We start from the raw sequence: 15,267 nt of genomic DNA, 5'->3' as shown, positions 1-15,267 counted from the left end.
ACTGAGCTTGTGATTTTCCTGCCTCGGCCTCTTGAGTCCTGAAATAACAGACATATATTTCTATGCCTGGCGCAGACTATTCATATTCTCTGCTCATGACATGAAAGCTAGTCACACCTAACCCATAAACAATACATTATACATATTTCTAAGTGCTTATAAATAACACATTCTTTAAAATAACCAAGACTGGGGCTGCAGAGGTGGCGCCATGGTTAAGAGCACTTGGGGATTGGTTGCTATCATTCACATGGTGGCGCGCAACTGCCTATAACTCTAGTTGCAGATGTCCTTTGCTGGCCTCCATGAATATTCTACACACATGGGGCACAGGCAAAACATTCATACCCATAAATGAAAAAAAAAAAAAACACCCACAAGGCTGAGGCAGGAGGATTGGTTTGAGTTCAAGGCTAGCCTGGGTTACAGAGTGAGAGCCTGTCTCAAAAAGAGAAATGGGAAGGCGGTGGGGAAGAAAGTTAATTATTGTTTTGATACCAAGTTGTCTGGATTCCAATCAGAAGCAAATTGATATTTTAGTCATCTGAAGCAATTCTAACAAAATAACTTGGTGATTCATTAGATACTTTGCGGCAGTAAGATTGCAACTTGTTTTCAAATGTACTCTATTAAAGGGTGTGTTTGTGAAAGGTAGAGTAGGCACAGAAGGCGACTTTTCACCGTCCTCTCAGTCGACGTCAATGCAGCGGTTTAGTTCTTTTCTTCCAACTCCTGTACATCTCCAGAGAACCAATAAAGTGAGTCCTTTGATGTGAAGAGAATGCTAACCATAAGCTATAACCACAAAATATCATCTAAGAGGAGCATTGAAGTGTTATTGATTGTTCAAATGGACTCGTCCGTCTGAAACTGTCATTTCTTGGACATAGTTCCCCTTATTACTTGTAATAATTATTGTTGTATTTTATCCGGTCTCTCACTTCTGAGGGCCAGCGTTACAAGACAATGATGACTTCAACGGAAGACAGTTTGTTCTACCTTCTAACTCCTCAATAATGGCTCTTGTTTTCATTCCGTTTCTAAAATGGACACCATCAAGGATTGCTGATCATTCATTGTTCTCTGGAAAAGCAAAACATGTTTTTAACCAGGCTTACGAAGAAAGTTGACAATCATTATAAATAAGTTTATTTCTCAGAAAAATACAAGATTGTTATTAAAGTTTCCTAGGTCACTCCAGATAGTAAGTTAAAAAAAAAAATAAACTATTCATTATTTAGGTGTTTGTTAGTGGCAGCATTAATGTGAGAAACGAGGCGGGGAAATCATACAAACACAAATCCATTTTTGAGTCTTTGAGTTACACTGCAATGGATTATGGGATTGATTATGAGGTGAGAGACTATCTCCAGATATCTCGGGCACTACTCCATGTCCTTGGGCACCAAGAACAGAGTATAGATCATACTGTAGAGTTGCTCACTTTCACACTAGTGCAAAACTAGGTAGCTCTCACTAGCCTAGCAATGTGTGGAATACTTGTCAGAATTAAAGGACATGGTGTTGTTTTTAAAGGCATCTACCAAACTCCAAACAAAAAGAGAAGCCACGAGCAGAAGCCAGGGAGAGGTTTGTGTCTTTGTTGATTATCCTTAACCATTGACAACCAAACTTTATCACCTCCCCTGACCCTCTTTGGAGAGAAGCTATTCATCTCTTGCTCGCCTGTAGACCCTCTGGAACTTACTCACACTTTATGATATTTTAGCAGTGCCCCAAGCTCATCTTGTCTCTGCTGTGAGTTCCTTATCCAGGGCAGCCTTTCTAACAGGTTCAGCATCTTCCCTTAGCAGTTCTTCATTCTCTTGTTGCCCAAGTTCTACGTAGCTAGTCTCTATCTTTCTCTAAACGGTATAAAAACTGTCCTGGATCAGAAAGCTGCTGCTCATGAGATGAAATTGCAGGTGGCACATTAGAACATGCTTTTCCCTAACAGCAGCACACTGACTTAGTCATCACACTTCCTCTATCCCAGCGATGCCAAAACTTACAAGCTTCGTGTACCCTGTCCTCCGGAAAATGACTTCCAAGTTCTTTTCTTCTTTGGAGGTAAATTGCTCATGTAGATTCCTAGAAAAGGAAATGTATTTCATGTCAGTTCCAGAGACAGCCTCACGTATGTGGCCTAATATGCCTTTTTAATGGTCTAGATCAAGTAATAGCCAAATGCAAAATTTAAAAATTATCCTTCCTTCTACCAGGAAGTCAACAAACACAAAGTAATTTCAGGATGGGTTCATACATAGGGGGAAAGAATAACTGTGCCATTGTACTTTTTGTTACTCAACAGGTTCAGGACGCCCCTAACAACAGCTCTTGGTAGAGCAGAGGTTTGAGATCAGGTGTGAAACCTTGCAAAAGAGTCATTTTCCAGTTTCAGTGTTGCTGGAATATCACCACTGGGCAGAGGTGAGGCTTAAGCTCCAAACTTCCCCTTAAACTGTGTAGAATTGGCACCTCAGGCTTACAGGTCAGTTTCACAATCTGTAATATTCAGGTATGGCGGAGGTTTACCTAGAAAGACCAGAATCAATGTCTTAGATGTGGCAACCGAATATGTGTCTGTGTTCTAAGACAAGTGCGGCAGGGAAACCACTGAGGTAGACGACGTTCAGTCACTGCGATGTGTGCTTGCTGAGCAGCCACGCTAGCAGTGACAGTTTCCCTTTGCTTTCTCGTTTGAAAGCAAGCAGAGTTCAGAGCAAGCAGTGGTCCACTGGCTCTCTAAAGAAGATATAATGTGCTTTGTATTCCAAGATGATAATGAAGTTTATATCAGAGACACATGGTTGGACATGCTCATACTTTCCTCTGGCATCCCACAGTTAGGCATTCATCTTGTTTTATATTCACATATCCATGCAAAGGTCTTACCACTCCACGTTTGGTTTACTGTCGCCCATGTCTCATTTCCCCTCCAGCCCTTGCCTTGCCTCCCACTGGAACACCGAAGAGAGATGGAAAGGGGCGCACACGGAGGACACTCAGAACAGTCTGTAAGATTCAACTTATCTAAGAAACTGCTTGCAACTGAACTTTGATAGGCACGACTGTGGTGGCAAGAGAGAGAAGCAGTTTGAGGAAGTGCGTCTAGAAGATACTTAAAAAGGAATAGAGAGGAAGTTCTCTGCCATGCATATGCAAATTCCGATTTGTATTTGAGCCTGCCAATAAATCCTTCTGGAAGTTTTTTTATTTTTTTTTTTTTTGCATTTATGTATTTTATGTCGCATTAAACTGTGCCATTTTTGGATTTATTCTTTATTTCTTTATTTATTTATTATATCTAAGTACTCTGTAGTTGTCTTCAGATGCACCAGAAGAGGGCGTCAGATCTCATTACGGATGGTTGTGAGCCACCATGTGGTTGATGGGATTTGAACTCAGGACCTTTGGAAGAGCTGTCAGTGTTCTTAACCACTGAGCCATCTCAGGCCGTGGATTTATTCTTAATAATCCATTTTGGAGAGTTTACATTGAGCTGCTGATAAAGACCATCTTCACTTAATGAAGCAAACTGGAAAGTATAGTGTGTTGTATGATCTTCATATATCATGGCTCCATTGCAGAATGAGCTTGGTTCTATTCTGAATACTGAAGAAATGTAGAAAGAAGGAGACTACATTTGGTGACAATTATGGAATGAAATTGAGGCACATGCGGGTGATATTTTTATTAATTGCCCTTCAGTATTCGTTTCCATTCTTAGCAATAGCTTTGGATTTTACCTTGCTGAGAATAAAGACTGTTTCCCATCTCGACTGAAGCAATTCGTGGCCACGTGCCTAAGTGCCGGAGAGTGGACTATGGGTAAAGGTATGCTACTTTCTCTATTTTTCCAAGAATGGGAAACGAAGGAAGCTTGTGAATAGAAATCTAGTCTTTTGGACCCTGGAGCTCCACATCAATGTTAAATAATCGACTTCTAGGGTTTTCTATGAGGAAGGAACTGGTTTGTTTAAACCTATATCATATTAGGTATAATTTTGGGGTAGGGGAAACAGGACAGAATTTCAACTGATGTGTAATTATAAATTTGGAGGTTGATTTTAGCATTTTTTTTCTGTTAAAGTGATGTCACGCTGAATTCTAGAGTTTGAGATTCTGTTTTTAGAGGCCTCACACTTTAGATTGGGCCACTCCTATTCAAGCTGAAGTAATGTTGATGTAAAAGCCAATATATGTTATTCAGTGGCTGTTATTCAAGTTTCTAAGAATAGAGAAGTGTGAAAGTAATCATTTGATTTGAATTATTGATTCCCCTTTTCTGAACAGAAGTGGGCTTCCTTTCTAGCTACGTTTGTCCTTAATATCACTCCACCTCAGATTGGGGCTCTCAGATAAACATAGTTTTAGTATTTCGGTCTTATAAAGAGATACAACGTTCACTTAAATTCACTCTGTGTAGAAGTGTGTAGCAGTGGGGGATGGGGGACTGGGGGTACCCGTCAGAAAGTCCCAGATGCCAGGAAAGCAAGAGGCTCCCAGGGCCCAACGGGAATAACATTAGCTGAAATACCCAACAAAGGGGAGAGAGAACCTGTAGAGACCATATCCAGAGGTTAGGCATGGCCCCTGGTTGAGGGATGGGGCCACCCACCTACCTCAAAAATTTTAACCCAGAATTGCTCCTGTCTAAAGGAAATACAGGGACAAAGAGTGGAGCAGAGACTGAAGGAAAGGCCATCCAGAGAATGCCCCACCTGGGGCTCCATCCCATATGCAGCCACCAAACTCAGACACTATTGGGGATGCCAAGAAGTGCTTGTTGACAGGATCCTGATATAGCTGTCTCCTTAGAGGCTGTGCCAGAGCCTGACAAATACAGATGCAGATGTTTGCAGCCAACCATCTGAGCACGGGGACACCAATGGAGGAGTTAGTGGAACAACTGAAGGAGCTGAAGGGGGTTGAAACCCATAGGAGGAACAACAATATCAACCAACCAGATCCCCCCTCCAGGGCTCCCAAGGACTAGACCACCAACCAAAGAGTACACATGGAGGGACCCATGGCTCCAGCTGTATATGTAGCAGAAGATGACCTTATCTGGCATCAATGGGAGGGGAGACCCTTGGTCCTGTGTAGACTTGATGCCCCAGCATAGGGGAATGCTAAAGCAATGAATTGGGAGTGGGTGGGGGAGCACCCTCATAGAAGCAGAGGGGAGGGGGAATGGGATAGGGAGTTTGCAGAGGGGAAACTGGGAAGGGGGATAACCCTTGAAATGTAAATAAGTAAAATAACCAATAAAAAACAAACAAACAAAAGAAAAAATTATTACTCTGGGCTGTGATTCATTTTTCACGATCTCTTTCCCAATCAGTCTTAAGTTTGGTGACCAACCCTTAGTGCATAGCCACGGGTCACCTGGGAGTTGCATGACTTTGGATTCTCTCCTTGTTCTCAGGGTGCTTCCACTGATTGGCTCCAAGGGCAACCCTTACAGCTGCAACTTCAACTCCGGTGCTGCCACTGTCCCTTTGGATCGGGTGCCCTTCATTGGCTCTTAAGGCAGTTTACTTCTGTTTTACCACTAATACTTTGTGCCCTTGGCTGCTTTGTCATTTATACTCTGAGTGAGTTTGAGGAAGCTTTCCTCCCAGTGCTCTGTGGCCGTGGAATGAGTAGTGCTATCAAAATCAGGCTGAAAGGTAATCTCTGTTGTGAGTTAGCTGTAACTCTGATTGTGGTATTTGGAAGGAGGACCTTAGGAAATTAAATTAGGCAAAATAAAAGACATAGCAAGGCCCTATCCAATGGAAGGATGAATGTTCTATGAAAAGAAGACCTGCACGAAGGACTCTCAGTCCCTGTTACGATATGACTCCAAACGCAGCCACAGGTCTCATCAGAGTCTCCCCAAGTAAGTACATCACCAAAGGAAGTTAGGACAGGAACTCAAAGCAGGAATCTAGAGGCAGGAACACCAGATGTATTGAAAAATCTCAAACTTCCCAGTCTTCACAAGTGTGAGCCAAATATGCCTCTTCTTCTTATAACTTACTAGTGTGTGGTATTAAATCAAAGTAACAGAAAACAGACTGTCTATCTGGTCACTGAAGAAACAGTCAATGAAGAAACTGGGCAATGGAAAAACATCCTGAGACTTGAAGCTATAGGGAGGGTTCACCATTTTATTATAAGGGGCTCCTTTTTTTTTTTTTCTTTGCGTAAAGGTTCTCAGGTGTCATCAGATGAGGGGGATAAGGTGAAATACTTTAGGAATTGAAATGATCAAATCTGAGTCTAAAATTGTGAGCACTATATGGAAGACAAGCACAAGGAGGAGTTATGTAAGAAAGCAATAATGGTCAGGCGGTGCTTAACCTATCTTGGGTAGGAAATAGAAAACCTCGAGGCCTGAAGAGATGGCTCCATGGTTAAGAACACTGGCTGCACTTGCTGAGGACCCATGTTCAATTCACTCACATGTTCAAGTTCCAGCTCACAACCATCTGTAATTCCAGTTCCAGGAGATCCAATGATCTCTTCTGGGATTCCACAGGCCTCAGAGACTCCAGGCACAAGGCACAGATGTGCTACACAAATATACATGTGGGCAAGACAACTATAAAATATAATGAAAGCTTTTTTGAAGAGATGATAAAACTTAAATTATGGCACTTATTGGAGCTGACTGGGAGGAAGAGTGATTTAAAAGGCCATTCAGAAGTCACAAATAAAAAGACACAGAGATCAAATACATTGTGAAAGGCAAAGAACCTGGGATCCCAGATGAATCCCCGATGAATGTCTGTCTTAGAGTTTCTATTTCTTTGATAAAACACCATGACCAAAAACAACTTGGGGAGCAGAGCGTTTACATTGCTTACATTTCCACCTTGTAGTACATCATCAAAGGAAGTTAGGGCAGGCTCAAAGCAGGAATCTAGAGGCAGGAACTGGAGCAGAGGTCCTGATACATCAAGCTGGTTGTTGGCTTGCTCACTCAGGCTTGCTCAGCTTGCTGTCTTATAGCACTCAGACTCCAGGACTATTGGGACATCACGGCATCTTAGGATGTGGAGCCTCCTAGCAGGAAATTACACCACTGGTAGTGAACCCTGGAAAGAGGTATTTGGACCCTAGCATCTCCTGTTCTTCTTTCTTCCCATTCATCATGAAGGGAGCAGCTTCATTTCATCACAAGGCCTTGCCGTGAAGCTCTACCTCACCACAGAGCAGTGGGACCCCCTAACCATGGACAGACACCCCTGGAAGTGGGAACAATGCTCACTCTTTCTCTTACATCACCGTCTCATGTACCTGTTCTGTTGACTGAAACTAACGCTACTGTGTCAGTATCTCTTTTCATTGTAGAAAACTAGTTTAAGCAGCCACAACAGATACGAGATCCTGTATTGAATAAACTGCTTTGTTTTCCTCCCCAAGACATAATTAACAAGTATTTTTAAAGCCTGCCAATTTCATTAGTAATTAACGGAATGAGAATTATAGATTTAAAGTCGAGATTGACAGAAAGTAGAGGGCTATGTGATAACAAATCCTGTTTACAGTAATACTATTGAAGGGAATGCTGACCGGCATTGCTATTTGGAAAAGCAGTCTAAGCATAGGGACAAACCTAGCCTGTACCTGAGCCAAAGCACCTGCTCTTGTCTATTGTTCTATAGGAGCCCACCAGATAGCATAGGTTAGAATGCTGAACCCATACTTGTCTGAGGTAGCAGACAATCTACTATCTATTCCTTGACAATGAATGAAGGGTAGAGAGGGATGGAGTAGAATATTCCATTGTAGCTGGAAATCATGACCTATAGGACACACCTAAGAGATCAGTGTTGAGGAGAAGGAAGAATTTAAACAATCGTCTATCAGTCATATAAATTAAGATGTGTATATTTGTATGTGTATATGTACACACACACACACACACACACACACACACAGAGTATTGTGTGGCTTTTTGAGATGCATCCCTATCTGACCCACATTAAAGAACTGGGAATAGTGTCTTCCTAGGAGGAGGGAAGTGAGGAAGAGAAAAGATGAAGAGGAAAGAAATTAACTGAGGGCAGGGTTTTGCAGAAGCCTGTGGCCATAGCTTGTGGGGATGGAGTCAGTGTTCACTCAACTGTGTGCACCCAAGGTCCAAAGGAGAACGTGAATCTAGCTTCTATCCTGTTTTGGTTAATTTATTCTTTCAAATTGTTATACATACATACAATGTATACTAATCATGTTCACCCCTCACTTCCCCTTTCAACTCCCTCTAGGAGCCTTGCCCCCACCAAATCTCCCACTAAACTTTATGTCCTCTCTCTATATCTATCTGAATCCAACTAATGCTGCCCGTATGTGCACAGGAATAAGGTCATTCACTGGGTCATGGAGAACCCACCAGTGGCCACACTACACTCTGAAAGAAAAGTAACTCTCCCCCATCCAACAGCCATTTAAGATCAATAGCCCCTAGGGGTAGGGACTTTTTAACCCTTTCCTCTCTGGGCTGGGATTTTTGACTGGCTTGATCCTATGCTGGCCTTGCGTAGGTAACCACAGCATCTGTATTAATAGCCATGTCAAATGCAGAGACCATTTCACAACACTCCAACCCATCCTTTGGCTCTTCCATCCCTCCTGTAGGAGATGGTATCGATGTCCTCTCTACAGCTGAGCATTCATGGTCATGTATTTTCAGGACTTTAAACAATCATGTGTCTCTTAATCAACCACTACATGGGACAATAAGAAACTTCTCTAACCGAGGTTGAAATAATGCAAGCCTATGGATATAAACATATTTAGAAGTCAGTTTGACAACAGAACCACTTAAAAAAAATAGATTCTCCTGTAGGACCAGTCACTTCCCTAGCCCTGCTTTTAAAGGATGCCTACAGTATCAAACATGAATCTCCTGTTGTGGAGATGACTTCAAGCCCAATCAAGAGAGTGGTTGGTTACCACCAGAAACTGTCTCGCCACTATTGCAGCTGTGGAAACATCTTGCCTATCATGTTGATATTGTAGCAAGCAGGCCATTGATGTCTTCTCTCCCCCAGCTTCCTGTGTGACACCTTCCAGCACTAGGAAAGCTATCTAGCTGAAATTGTTTCCTGAACGGGTTTAGAGCTGGCTTCTCTGTATCCTGCAAACAAAATGTTTGGTGTCTTCAGCAAGCTCTTACCATGTTGCTATGGTAGGCAACCATGAGCAGGCAATAGTCTGTATTGTTTTGGAGCCTTTTGGGGCCTCTCTGACTGAGACTGAGTAAAGCATGTCTGATACTGAGACTTTTCATTTAGTAACTCATGGCTTCTTGGAGTAGTGTCAATCATTAATGTGCAATACTTCTGTGTAAACTGCCTTTAAAAGTTGTATTGCTAATTAGCTTACAGACCAGTGTGGTTTCATAAGGCTTCTTTATATAGGATTAGTTTTCGTTAACCCACCATTGCCCTTTGGTCTCCCACTTTCCTATTCCCATGCCATACCAACTCAAACTTTAGCCCAGTATTCTCTTCCTCTGTTATTTGCTATTACATAGTTCTACTATTACCTGATATATATGTATGTATATCATACATATATATATATGCACACACACACACACACTTAGATTACAAATGACAAGATCACTAGTTTCCAAGTAGCTTCTTCATGTGCACTTCATTTTGGAAAAGCCTTTGCTTGGTGCATCATCTCTCCATCGCATCACTGACTGCCTGCTTGAGCTCTTCTGCCCCCTAGCATCCTTGCCCTACCCCATTCACCTCTACTCTGTTCTCCCTCAGTCTCAGTTCATCCCTTTTCTGTCAGTGGCCCATTTCTAATTTCCTAGCTTGCACACATATAACATATTAAACAAACAAAAGAAACTTTTTAAAGCTAAGGTTCCCATAAAAGAGAACACGTGGAATTTGTCTTTTTATCTGGGTTACTTCACTCCATAATTTTTCTAGCTCCATCCCTCTATATACAAACTTCATGCTTTAATTTTTCTTTGCAGCTGAGTACTATATACAATATATAAAATATATTTATTACACTGTATATATTATTATATACATATATTGTATGATATATTTATATATCATATAAATATCTAAAATATATCACACAGATATATAATATATAAATTATAATTAGAATATAATATATTAAATATGTAATATATTGTGTATTTATATATAAATTTATTATATATAAATGTATCAATATAAATATATAATTTATAAATATATAATATATAAAATATATTTATTACATTTTCATTATCCATTCATTAGTTGCTGGACATCTAAGTTTATTCCATGTCCTAGTTATTACTTATAGAGCATCAATGAATACAGGTGTGTAAGTGGTTTTGTATTAAGATATAAATATAGGATATACCTAAGAAGCCTTAAGGTGTACTCCCAGCAATGTTGTAGTTGGGTTATATGTGTCTCTGAGAAAGCCTCTAACTGGTTTCTGTAAAAGGAATTTCCCTGTCTTCACATCCGTGCCAGGCTTTGCTGTCATTTGTTGGTATTCCTGACGGCAGCCATTCAGACCGCAGTGAAATGGAATGTTAATGTAGTTTAATCTGTACCTCGTACCTCCCTGATTTAGGATCTGCATCCCTCCTTTTAAACTTTTCCTGAGGTAACAGGTCGCTGTTCATGAGAGATGTGGGAGCCTTGCCTGGATTTGACCTACAAAAATAGATCTCTAGAAAAAGGAAAATTAGGGCGGAGAGATGGCTCAGAGGTTAAGAGCAAAGGTCCTGAGTTCAATTCCCAGCCACCACATGGTGGCTCGCAGCCACCTATAATGAGATCCGGTGCCCTCTTCTGGCTGGCAAGCATATATGCAGGCAGAACGCCGTATGCATAATAAAGAAATTTAAAAGAAAAGAGAAAAAGGAAACCTCATTATCTTTAAAGAACATCTAAATGTTATATATTCCAGAAGGACACAAGCCTAGTGGGAGATTTGATTTCGGGGAAACTCACTGAACTCTTTGGCAGGAAGTGGGAAAGGTGGATGGAGAAGAGAGAGCGGGATTTCCGTTTCTTTGCTGGCTCACTACAGTCCCCTGGTGCCCTGAAATCGGTCACGGGAAAGGTTTTTATGGTTGTCTTCACCCCTGCCTTGCAGTCTTGAGCCTCGGGAAGCCCCGGAATACTTACTGAGCACTGGGCCATGACCAGAGCAGTTTTCCAAGAAGTCTGACTGCGTGGATGTGGGTGGCCTCTGGAATGTCAGGGGACAAGGCAAACACTGTGTGTGCTCCATCTCCAGCACAAGGCACCGGCTTTGTTCAGCTGTAGCCTGGCATCCACTGCATGCACATATTTCTAAAAGCAACAAACAATATCCATGTGTCTATTGGCCAGAGGAAACGAGGTATAGGCGCCCCCCCACCCCCACCCCGCACAATAGTAAAAGGTTTTCACATTTTTCTTCAGATGTAAGGTTCTAATGTTTTTGTGCATGCACGGATCTGTTTATTTCAGTTTACTAGTTTAAACGTATTGTATCTGAAGACTCTGTGACATCCCTGCTATTTAAAAATCTCATCTTTGTTTGGTCTGCAGAGGGAGTCGTTTCTACCTCTGACATTTACATCTATGGACTTATTTTATGGACATTCAATGTTTATTTCTTTCTTAATTGCTACTAACAGACCAAACATTTAAACATCCAAAAAATGTGTACCAATAAACAAAATGAAGAAACATTAGAAAAAAAAGCTTAATGGCATAAGATACTTAGCAATCAAACCTATTTGTATTGGGAGGGTATATAAAAATGTAAATATCTTCAAAGAAGTACGCCACAGCACTAAATAAATGAACAAATGAAGAAGCAGGCAAGCAAATTTCTGAAATAAGTTCAAAACAACCCATTTTTCTCTTCACATGCAGTTGTAAAATTTTACACGTGTTTTTCAGGCACTTCTGTGTTTTTCAGGCACTTCTGTGTGCTTTGGATTTGTGTTGCAACTCTAACCCACCCTAAAAGTGGAGGAAGAAAGCTCTGTGGTAATTCCACCAAAATTAGCTTCCAACTTACTTAGACCTCTAAATGATAGACAACTCAAAACATACAACGAAGAAGACTTTCCAGAACAATACGGGAGCTAACTTTGAGAAGGCTGAGTTTAAGTTCTCTATTGAATTTGTACAGCTTTTGGTTAAATGCTTAAGTGTTGGCCCAATGAGACAGAAGTGTGGGTGGAATTTCTATTTGGAAGTCAAGTGTTTTGCTGAGCTGCTATATGTAAGGTAGTTCTGCCCGGGTAGTAGTTCAGTGTGCAGACAGGAAATCTGAGACACAGAGAGGTTGAGGGAATGACATGGCAGACACAGAAGGCGAATGAAGGGGATCCTATCCTAGACCTGACAGGAAGCAGTAAGCACACCAGTCCCCGAGGTGCTCTGTGGTTTCCAAGGAACTTGTTGGAAGAAAAGGCCAGTCAGAGTGGACACGTAGAAAGAACGGAGTGCTCTTCAAGTCTCCCCGTGTGTGCTTTGCCTGACACCTACAGTAGTGGCTTTGTAAGTTCAGTGCCCCACCGCTGCTTTGAGTCTCTCTGGTTTGTCTGTGTCGCTTTCTTACTCCGTTCTTTATCTAGTTATGTCCTCTAAGTGAACTGAGATTTTTCTCACAACAGCTTCTTTCGCTCTACTCTAATCTTACACTTTTTTTTTTACATCTTCAGCTAAAATATTTCTCCTTAAGTTTTTAATTAAAGCAAAGAATTTATGCTGAACAACAAACACATTTCTAAAAGGAAATCTGAAGGGCTGACTTCCAAAATCAGTTCATCCATTAAGAGCTTTGTGAGAAAGGCAGTGATGGGGACTTAGCAAAGAAGTGTGCTCTATTCCTGCCTAAGTGGTGATGTAGGAGAATTGGTTTTTTCCTTTTTTTTTTTTTTTGGGAGGAGGGGGTTCCTTCTAGTTTCTCACAAGTAGCATTCACCTATCTAGGCATGCACACACTCATCCATTTTTTTCTAGCAACACATTTACTGTGGTCCTTATATATACCAGGCACTGTTTATATTCTGAAATCCAGTGACCCTCAAAATACAAAATATCCCCATAACCGGAGTCTTTGTTTCAAGGTCAGGTTCATGTCTGGCTGTCCAGGTCATTAAACAGAGCTCTGGCTCGTTCTTTTCCCTGCCTATTGGCTCTCTCTACTTGCTCTTCTATTTGCCTACCTATTTCGTCTATCCACAAGAGAGAAGTGTAAGCGTTCTCTCTTTGGGACACAAAACTCCTGCTTCCCAGAGCTCTCATAACCCAGTACTACAAACAAACGGCTTAACATTATCAAAAGTCAAGGTGGATTCAGGAATGATGTCCACAGAGGCTCCGAATAAAGATTAGGTTGTTTGTAGGGTCTAAACGTCACGATAAGGGTGACCATGCTCTTCAGTGTTCCTTGGAGGCATTGTCACCAGGTAGAGACCAGAGAAACAAGAACAGGCTCCCAAACATAATTCACCATGTCATTGCTTCCTACCAAGGAAACTCATTTGTTTTTTTTCTGGTTGTGATCTGGTTAAAAGTATCTTCCTTTTGGAGGGGGGTGGCGGGGGGAGTTGTGCAAAGAAAGGGGGAGGCATTGAGTAAATCGGAGGCTAACTTACATAGCATCCAGATAATATGTAGAGACTTGAATAATTGCTTGATTAGCCTTTATTATTTCAAAACCAGTGAGATGGCATCTGATCACTTCTTTGAAGGCTTCAGTGTTACACTTGGTTGGGTGCTTGTCTTCTGTAATGTATTCCTGTTCTCAACATCTGCAGTTTCCCCAACCTCCCAGCACCACTGTGACATTCCATTTAACTCCATTTAAAGTCCTAACGGATAAAGGGTCTGGATTCTGGACCTGGCAGGCCATTTCTCAGGCTCCCTAAGAAAACATTGCAAGCCTCCTCATAGCCTTCCGAGAGCGGGCATATGGGACACACATTTCAACTTTCCAGTGTGTTACAGCCTTGATATTAAATGTTAGCAAGAGCAGGGAAAATCACTTCAATGCTGGCTTCTTTATAAACTCCATTTGTGCTGGCTAGTTTTATGTTAAATTGGCATGCGCTAGAGTCATTTGGGAAGAGAAAACTTTAGCTGAGAAACTATCCCCACCAGATGGGCCTGTGGACAAGCCTGTATTTTCTTGATTGATGTTTGACGTGGGGTAGGGCTAGCCTCCTATAGGCAATGCCACTCTGGGGTGGAGGTCCTGGGTGCTATAAGCTTGACAAGGATCAAACCAATAAGCAGTACTCAACTGTGATGTAGAGCTGTAAGCTGAAAGATGCACTTTGCTGCCAGAGTTGCTTTTGGCCTTGGTATTTTTATTACAGCAACTGAAACCCTAAGACACCACCCAGCTATATAACTGGTGATATAGGGTCTTAAGGATGTCACAGGGGAGGAGTCCTGAGCCAGGGAATGGCTGTTCGCGCCATAATGTAGAAGATATTGGTGGTGGCCTAGTTTTCATTTAGAATGTCATTCATCAATTTACCATACTCACTTGTCTTAAGAAAGAATTTATTCTTTCTAAGACTTTCATACAGGTCTTTAATTTAATACACAATTAAATATGGTCTAAATCATTTGTTAAGCTGTATACCTCTTAAATAGTGAGCTCATCTTGGCTGGATCATTCATTTTGGTGGTCTTATTTTTCTCTTTAAATTCCTTAAGTTCTAAACTTGTATTTTTGAAGCAGTTTTGAGCCCCTGAGATGCTGCAGAAGGTATTTCACAACCCACAGGGCAGAGCCAATCACCCTGGCTGTGTCTGTGACTCTCAGCATTCATCCCCAACATTTTTCTACTTTGAATTTCCCTCTATCAGCTATAACAGAATAGGCCATCACAATGAAATATATTTGCATTTCCTAACTCGGAAATCAATGGAAGGATACTGAATATTAGGAAGCGCTAAGAGACCACAGTGTTCCACTCTTCATGCCAACAGTTTACCTTTAAGGAGTTATCAGCTCCGGCTCTGAGTTTCAGACAAAGCCACCATCTGAGCTCTCTCTCACAGTGTCTTATTAATCTCTGTCCTTGAGGTTCATAAATTAGGCTGCCCTGTGATTTCCTCTTTGTGATAGCCCCTGGCTGTTTTCATTGCCTTCACAGCTACTGGCAGGCAGCTGCTCTCCCACATTCCCTCAGAGTAAACAGGAATTCGGTCCCTGGGTAACTGGATGCTTTCCAGTGTAAGAATGTGAGTTATTCATGAGCTTAGTGGGCTGGCTTCT

General features: G+C 41.5%; 2 long non-coding RNA genes across 4 annotated transcripts in view; one reads left to right on the top strand and one right to left on the bottom strand.

Moving 5' to 3' along the window:
* Nucleotides 1-3,278, top strand: part of Gm36139 — an 80,787-nt gene extending 77,509 nt beyond the window's left edge. For all 3 annotated transcript variants that reach the window (XR_387463.3, XR_387462.1, XR_387464.3), the window contains exons 2-3: nucleotides 2,312-2,430; nucleotides 2,943-3,278. This is a non-coding gene — a long non-coding RNA (predicted gene, 36139). The remainder of the gene's footprint in view (nucleotides 1-2,311; nucleotides 2,431-2,942) is intronic.
* Gm36297 overlaps nucleotides 408-15,267 on the bottom strand; it is a 21,408-nt gene continuing 6,548 nt past the window's right edge. Inside the window, exons 2-4 of the long non-coding RNA XR_387468.4 lie at nucleotides 11,160-11,327; nucleotides 2,013-2,091; nucleotides 408-1,083 (exon numbers count right to left, since the gene is read on the bottom strand). This is a non-coding gene — a long non-coding RNA (predicted gene, 36297). The remainder of the gene's footprint in view (nucleotides 1,084-2,012; nucleotides 2,092-11,159; nucleotides 11,328-15,267) is intronic.

Source organism: Mus musculus, chromosome 1 (assembly GCF_000001635.26).
Source record: "Mus musculus strain C57BL/6J chromosome 1, GRCm38.p6 C57BL/6J".
Classification (NCBI taxonomy): domain Eukaryota; kingdom Metazoa; phylum Chordata; class Mammalia; order Rodentia; family Muridae; genus Mus; species Mus musculus.
Note: the sequence above shows the minus strand (reverse complement) of the source record. Positions and strands in the feature narration are given on the sequence as shown.